We start from the raw sequence: 8,999 nt of genomic DNA, 5'->3' as shown, positions 1-8,999 counted from the left end.
TATTAACAGTGCCAAAATGCCTCAAAATTTGGTGCACTAGCATTGTAGCGCTAGTATTTTAGCGCTGTAGTGCTACTCTTCAGTTCTTGATAGCGTTGGGGCGCTACTTCCAGAATAGAATGGAAACTCGTTTCGAATAGCTTGCAGCGTCAGCTCATCATATTTGGATCATAACTCCTTCGATATAACTCTGAATTGAATAATTCAAAAAGATATGGAAATATAAGATAAATATATACAACTTCTATTTGTAGAAGTGTTTCTAGAAAGTGAATAAATCATGGTAAAAATGCGGCTTGAAGTCTTAGACTTGCGTTATAGAGCATAAACGACGTGTGTTGAGCATCTTCAATGAAGTATTTTCCACACATAATGTCTTGAAACTCCACAATCAACACGAAATCCATCTTATTTATTATATTTAACATGTTTCTTCTCATTTCACTCCATATTATGTACTTGACCATTCAAACCTGAAACAAGAAGAAAACAAGCATAAATCTGTGCTAAACAATCCTAAATAACTAAAAATATAACATAAAAAAATCTCTAAAACAAACCTAAAATGAACCTAACACTAATCCCTACCATGTCTGAGTGCGACCATGCAAATACATCCTGATTTTCTTTCAAAAAGCAAGTTAATTGCTATCTTGCATTTTCAGAAAGGTTTTTTCCTATTTTTACCACCCTTGTGGTATCCTTTTCATCGAGCTCTACCTCTTTGAGCTCCTCTAGTGGTTCGAGATTGGCCCTTTCTTCAGCTCTAGGATTGATCTCTTCTTGTATCTTGAAGACGGATCCATCCATCTCCTGAATGATCACAAGTTGGCTGGGGTTAAACCTAGCAAGCCTTAAGTCTGCAGCAACCTTGTCTAAGTCCCAAAATAAGTAAGGGTTACCTTGACCAGAGGGGTCGGCGGCTGCCCCGGACTGGATCCTCGCCGCATTGACTTCCTGGGCGACCTCCAGAGCTCGCTTCCGGCATACAAGGGGCACCTCATCCTCCTTGTCCTCGTCCTCATCCGCGGCCTCCTCCTCAGGGATGGGCAGCATCTCGCGAGCAGCAGGGATGGCCCGCGGCCTCCTCAAGGCCAGAGTCTGGCCAGGGGAGATTAACTTACACGCCAGCATTGTCTCGTCAAACACGAGCTGGTGGTAATCTTTTTCACTTGGGGGAAGCCCCGCCAAGGTTTCATACTGACCCCCAAGGGTCACCGACTTAGACGTCCTCGCGAAAATCGCTGCACGATAGTTTTCAGATCAACAATAAATGATAAGAGACAAATAAGAAACTAGATTACGAGCTAAAAGTCAGAAGAAACTTACGAGGACGGTTGAAGTAGTGGAATTTGCAATTGAAAAACCCCTTTGACATGAAGAACTGATCCTTAAAGTCATTGGGGTGGCTGGGCAGCTCGATGACCGCAGCCGAATTTGAAAAGTGGGTTAGATAGTAGAACCCGTCACCTCGCCCCCGCTGCTCCGGGCTGGCTTTGAGGCAAAAGAAATAAAGGATGTCCGTCGGCGTGGGGAACTCCCATTCCTGCTTCAGGAATAGGTATTTCAACCCTGCTAACAGGCAATATGAGTTAGGGGGAGCTGGAAGGGAGCCAGCTTCACGTAATTTAAAAAATCTGCGAAGTACTAGTCCAGTGGGAGGAAGGCCCCAGCCTTGAGATGCTCGTCGCTCTAGGCGGCGTATTCCTCGTCGAGCGGTGCGCTGCTCCGCTCGCCTTCAAGGGGAGGTCGGGCATCCAGGGCGCCCCTCCCTATCTCAATGTTGTGGGAAAGCAAGATTTTGTTGACTTTCCCTTGGGTGGTGACCTTCGAGGCGATCTTCTCGGCCTCGAAAAAGGCGTCGGGCCCCACCTCGACCTCCTTCTCCACGGTTGGACCGAAGTTGGGGATCAGGGAGTCCATGAACACCTCCTTTCCTTTATTGGTTTGTTGGGATGACGAGCTGCCAGCGCTCTTTTTGGGTGCGCTCTTCTTAGGTCCCATCTGGTCGCCTAGCGAACAAAGAAGAAAATTTAGAAAGGGCGACCTAAGCATAAGAAAGAATCTAGCGCGAAGTGTTTCCTTTACACGGATTACCTCAGCCCGTGGCGAGTGAGACCACGCGGTTCTATGAACACGCGCCTGTGCTCCCAACGGGTCCCCGATTACTCGGAATCTGTGTGTCAGGAGGGTCAGAGTAAAAGTTTTCCTTGGAAGGAAAGTTTCAGTAAGCAACAGTAGGCAAAACTGACTATGAAGCGTGTCCCCTAAGCTACCTGGTTTTTTCACCCTAAGAACTGGTTATTCCAAACAGGCATAAAAAAATTTACCCAGAAAATTACCCCAGAAAGTGTATCCTATGAGTCATGCTCCTAAATGGTTTTTCCTATGGTCGATACCCTTAGGATAAAAACCTACGCATAAAATACCAGCAAAAAACAAGCAACCTACTGCATGCGATTAAAGAGAAAGTTTACCTAAGCAATAGTGAAGGAAAACATTTAAAACATGCATAAATGGAGGACTTACATAAATGTTTTGATGTGAAGAGACTGAGAGGGTCGTCTGGGTTGAAATCCTGTTGGGATCGCTGGTACCGGAGTCTCGAAGGAGCTCTCGTGTCTGAACTTCTGGAACGCTGGGAACAATGACCAGAAGAAAGAAAGGATTTTGAGACTGAGAAGAAAGAAGAAGATGAGAAAATTTTCAAATGAACGGGTAGCCCATGCGAAAGGTGTCCAGCCCTTTTATATATGTAAAAGGCCAAAGGATGAAGGCCAATGGATCGCCTTGATGTAGGATACGAGGATCACTACTCAAAAGACGAAACGATGGCCGAAGATAGGCTAGGCCATTTAATGCGGTTCTCGGAAGACGGACCGTCACCAACCACGATGCTCCACGTATTCGATACCAGCGTAATGGGCGGAATGTGAAGAGTCCACAAAGAAGCCTAAAAGCCCCCATTGTGGCCCTAGGTGACGTCATGTGCCACGAGCAGGGGCTTGGGGGGCAAATGTACGCCCTAAATATCCACGGGCTTTAGTGAGCTAAGAAATGGCATAATTATATCAGCCACGTGGATGTCATGTACCCAGAGCTGCTGTTACAAGGTCCTACCTCTTTAGCTCAAGGTAACCTAAGGCTTAATGGGATTACTAAGGAGTCGAGTCAGAAGTATGGACACCACGGGCTTAGACTACATCAAGCTCAAGATACGAGCTTGAGTTGGCACCTCTGACCCTTTATAAAGTCAACCACGCAATGTAAACGTGCATATATCAGACATCACGTGTCTGATCCATCCCTGAATTCTCAGACACGCAGCATAAATGTGCGTGTTCAGGCACCCACGACTAGGTTGGGCCGTGCGGCCCATTATCCCCCTTACCTATTGATTAGACCATACTTCATTGTCAGGTTTTAAGAATTAATCATGAATGTCACAGAAAGTGACATGATGGGTAAGAAGGTCACGGGATGACCTCCCTTTCCAACCCCCAGGTGCCCTCTCCCTATAAATATGGAGACCCTGGGAGTTGCAAGGGGTTGGATTCAAATTTGTAAGGAAATACCCTGTAAAGAATATCAAAGAGATATCAATAATATTGGCTGGTGGACTAGAAGGATTTTAACCTTTGAACCACCTATAAAAGCATTCGTGTTATCATTTTACTTTAAGATCATTCATCTATTATGGTTCATTATTTAGCACTAATCCCACTCCTCATTCTATTAATTATCTGTTGCCGAAGAACCGCATCAACACTAGTAATGAGAGGGTGGCCTATGCCACTTATATGTTTTGGGAGGATGCCCGGATCTAGTGGGAGGTTATTACCCAGACCAAGAATGTTAATGCCCTGAGTTGGGAGGAGTTTCAAACTCTGTTTAATGAAAAATACTACAATGATGCCATCAGGGCGGCAAAGGCTTATGAATTCATTGGGCTACTTCAGGGAAGTTTGTCAGTCACTGAGTATGCCTTAAAGTTTGATCGGTTGGCGAAATTTGCCATGGAGCTGGTGCCCACTGATGAGACCAGAAGAGAGATTTCTTCAGGGGCTATAGCCCAGATTAGACTGTGATGTATGTATCACCACTGTGGCTTGGATTACTACCTATGCATAGGTGGTTGAGAAGGCACTCACAGCTGAGAGTGCAGAGAGCAAGATATGGCGTGACAGTGCAGCCATAAAGGATTTTAGGAGGGCAGGTCCTCCATTTGTTGGTTCTGGTAGGGGTATAGGCCCCAGTGATCAGAAGAGGAAGGTTCCTGACACCTTCCCAGTTCCAGGTCCTGATAGACGGCCCCGTGGTATCTCAATGGGACATTCAGGTGGTAGTGAAGCTTGGAAGACTCGTCCTGAATGCCCTAGATGCAAGAGGTGTCATTTGGGAGAGTGTAGGCAAAAGGCCTACTACTTGTGTGGAGCAGTAGGTCATTTTAAGAAGGATTGCCCTCAGGTAAGGAAAGAAGAACCCAAGAAAGCGGGCAGCTTGGCCCCAGCTCGAGTGTTCGCATTGACACAAGCAGAAGTTGAGGCTTCTCCCTCAGTTGTTACAGGTCAGCTTCTTAGTGCTGGAACCCCTTATAATGTATTGATTGATTCTGGTGCTACACATTCTTTTATTGCTAGTAGTATTATTGATAGACTGTGTAGATCTTGTGATTTTTATGCTGTGGGGTTTGGAACTTTGTTACCCACTGGAGAGTTAGTGGTATCCAGGAGATGGGTCAGATCTTTGCCAGTGACACTGGAAGGCAGAGATTTATCAGAGGATCTGATAGAGTTGGTTATGACTGACTTTGATATGATATTGGGTATGGATTGGTTGGAAAAGTATGGGGCAACCATTGATTGTAGAAGGAAGATGGTCACCTTTGAGCCTGAAGGTGAAGATCCTTTTGTGTTTTTTGGTACTGTGCATGGACCTCGCATACCTATTATTTCTGTTTTAAGGGCTAGGGATTTATTGAAAGGAGGTTGCATTAGATTCTTAGCCAGTGTGGTTGATACCACTCAGGTCGTGCCAGTGAGACCAAAAGATACCAGACTTGTTTGTGAATTTCTGGATGTGTTTCCAGAAGATTTGCCAGGGTTGCCACCGCATAGAGAAATTGAGTTCGTTATAGAACTGGTACCAGGGACGGAGCCTATGTCTAGAACACCTTACAGAATGGCCCCAGCTGAGTTAAAAGAATTAAAGGTACAGTTGCAAGAACTGTTGGATTTGGGTTTTATCAGACCTAGTTTCTCACCTTGGGATGCGCCATTTATGTTTGTAAAGAAGAAGGATGGTTCTCTGAGGATGTGTATTGATTACAGAGAACTGAATAAGCTGACAATTAAGAACAAGTATCCTTTGCCAAGGATAGATGATCTGTTCGATCAGTTGCAGGGTAAGAAGGTATTCTCAAAGATCGACCTTTGTTTTGGTTATCATCAGTTGAGGGTCAAGGAGGGAGACATACCGAAGACTGCTTTTCATACCAGGTATGGGCATTATGAGTTCTTAGTTATGTCTTTTGGATTAACTAATGCCCCTGCTGCTTTTATGGATCTGATGAATAGAGTGTTCAAGGATTATCTGGACCAGTTTGTGATCGTCTTCATCGATGATATTCTGGTATATTCTCAGACTGAGTCAGAGCACGAGCAGCATTTGAGGCTGGTTCTATAGAGACTGAGTTAACATAGACTGTTTGCAAAGTTCAAGAAATGTGAGTTCTGCTTATCTCAGGTATCCTTTCTTGGGCATATATTTAGTAAGGAGGGGATTAAAGTAGATCCAGCAAAGATTGAGGCGGTCAAAGATTGGCCAAGGTCAAAGAATGCTTCTGAGGTTAGAAGTTTCCTTGGATTGGCAGGTTATTATAGACGATTCATGGAAGGGTTCTCAAAGATAGCTACTGCATTGTCTGAACTGACATGCAAGAGCTAGAAATTTGTGTGGTCAGATAAATGTGAGAACAGCTTCCAGGAACTGAAGCAGAGATTGATTACAGCTCCGATTCTGAGTCTTTCGACAGATCAGGAGAAGTTTGTGATTTATTGTGATGCTTCTCATCAGGGTTTGGGCTGTGTTCTGATGCAATTAGAGAAGGTAATTGCTTATGCTTCTTGTCAGTTGAAGGAGTATGAAAAGAGATATACCACTCATGATTTAGAGTTGGCGGTTGTGGTCTTTGCTTTAAAAATATGGAGGCATTATCTTTATGGAGAAAAGTGTGAGATCTATACAGACCACAAGAGACTGAAGTACTTCTTCACCCAGAAGGACTTGAATATGAGGCAAAGGCGTTGGCTGGAGTTAGTAAAAGATTATGATTGTGAGATTTTGTATCATCCAGGAAAAGCCAACGTTGTAGCTGATGCTTTAAGCTGGAAGGGTCCGGGACAGATTTATGGTATGAGGCTGATAGCCAGAGAGTTAGCAGATGATATGACCAGAGCTGGTATAGAGTTGTTGGTGGGCCAGTTGGCTAATATTACGCTACAGCCTACACTGTTGGAGAGAATTAAGGAGGGTCAGTTGAGTGATCCCCAGCTGATCAAGATTAGAGAGGATGTTTTGGTTGGAGCATCCAGAGATTATACAATGTCTAAGTTAGGCTTGTTGAGATACAAGGGGCCGATATGTGTTCCGTTAGACACTGCTTTGAGGTGAGAGATTTTGGACGAATCTCATACTACACCTTACTCTTTGCATCCAGGCACCACGAAGATGTATCAGGATGTGAGATCATTGTATTGGTGGTCAGGGATGAAGAGAGATGTAGTAGAGTATGTGGCTAAGTGCTTGACATGTCAACAGGTCAAGGCTGAGCATCAGAGGCTAGCAGGGTTATTGCAGCCTCTGGATATCTCAGAGTGGAAGTGGGAAGACATCACGATGGATTTCGTGGTGGGCTTACACAAGACTTTTGGTCAGCATGATTCTATTTGGGTGACAGTGGATCGCTATACGAAGTCAGCTCACTTCTTGCCAGTGAGGACTACTTATATAGTTGATCAGTATGCAGATCTCTATGTGAGAGAGATCGTGCGCCTCCATGGAGTGCCTAGGTTGATCGTGTCAGATCGGGACCCTACTTTTACTTCCAAGTTCTGGGGGAGTTTGCAGAAGGCCATGGGAACACAGTTGAAGTTCAGTATTGCGTAATATCCTCAGACAGATGGGCAATCTGAGAGGACGATCCAAATATTGGAAGACATGCTGCGGGCATGTGTGCTGGACTTTGGTGGATCTTGGAGTAAGTATCTACCTTTGATAGAATTCTCCTACAACAACAGTTATCAGTCTACCATTGGAGTTGCACCTTATGAGATGATGTATGGTAGGAAGTGCAGATCTCCCATTCATTGGGATGAGACAGGTGAAAGGAGATACTTGGGTCCTGAGGCAGTTCAGAGGACCAGTGAGGCCATTGAGAAGATTAGAGCTTGGATGCTCGCTTCTCAGAGTAGACAAAAGAGCTATGCAGATCCCAAGTGCAGGAACGTGGAGTTCCAAGTGGGAGACTATGTCTTCCTTAGAGCCTCGCCATGGAAATGGGTGAGAAGGTTTAGGAAGAAAGGCAATCTGAGCCCTAGATTTGTAGGTCCATTTGAGATCCTGGAGAGGGTTGGTCAAGTGGCTTACAAATTGGCTTTGCCTTCGGCATTGTCAGCCGTGCATAATGTATTTCATGTTTCAGCTCTTCGGAGGTATGTATCTGATGTGAATCATATTTTGAGTTATGAAGATCTGGAGCTTGAGCCATATCTCTCCTTTGAGGAGCAACCAGTCCAGATTCTTGACAGAAAAGATAAGGTCCTCAGGAATAAGATGATACCTTTGGTTAAGGTATTGTGGAAGAACAACAAGGTCGAGGAAGCGACTTGAGAGCTGGAGTCAGATATGCAGAGTCGGTATCCCGAGCTGTTCAGGTAAATTTTGAGGACGAAATTTCCGTAAGGGGGGGATAGTTGTAATGCCTCGAAATCCCTAATGCGGTTTAATGGCTGGATTAGTAGGCCGGGAGGGCCATAACTGTTTAATTATGCCATTAAATGAATATATGCATGTTTATGAGAATTATATTATAATATGATGTTATATGCATGCATGTGGGTCAACATTTGATTATTAGGGTGTTTTGGTAATTTGGCCCGTTGAGGGCATATTTGTACATTTGGGTCCATATTGTGATTTGTGAACCCACATAATTTGGTCAATTAGCAAACATATTTGGTCAATTATCAAGTGAACAAGGATCTTTCAACCCTCGATCACTTGGGGGGCACGTGGGGTATACTAGTACATAATTTAACACAGGCAATAAGAGCACGAGTTAAGATTTGTTTTTTAGGCTTGTAAATTTTCGAAGTAAAAAAAGGCCATTAAGCTAACTTGTTTGACAAAGCTTAAGTAACTTGGAATTTTTCAAAATTTCAAGTTAGAAGAAAATATCATGTGACAATAAACATTATGCTCATAAAATGTTAAAGCAATAAGTGTTAAGAAAATATGTATTGCCTCAATGGAAAGGGTAAGAAAATATTACAACTCTATGCAAAATATTACAATAGACAAGGATTGATTAAATAAAATGTTACAACTCTATAACTGAAAAATAAAAATAAAAGGAGAAGGAGATGTAAGATGATAGAAATAGAAAGTACAACTCTATAACAAAAAGATACAAGTAAACTAGAAGTGTTTGAACAAAGGAAATAAAAGGATTACAACTTTTAAACAAAAGTACAAGTAAATAGAATAAGAAGAAAGAGCAATAGAAGAAAATAAGAACAAGAACCAAAACAATAAACTCTCACTCACACAACCAAAGTGAAGAGTGTTGGGGATCACCAACTTGAACAAGGTTTGAAACCTTTGTCCAAAAGCTTATTTCCCCCTAACTCAAGCACTAAGGGATCTCTCACAGATTTTGGAAATGCTTTCTGGAATAATAAAGCCTCAAGGTGTTTCTAGCTAAGTGCTCTAGTGGATAG

This window comes from Humulus lupulus, chromosome 3 (genome assembly GCF_963169125.1).
Source record: "Humulus lupulus chromosome 3, drHumLupu1.1, whole genome shotgun sequence".
Taxonomy (NCBI): Eukaryota; Viridiplantae; Streptophyta; class Magnoliopsida; order Rosales; family Cannabaceae; genus Humulus; species Humulus lupulus.
The sequence above is the reverse complement of the archived record's forward strand: the minus strand, read 5'-3'. Positions refer to the sequence as shown.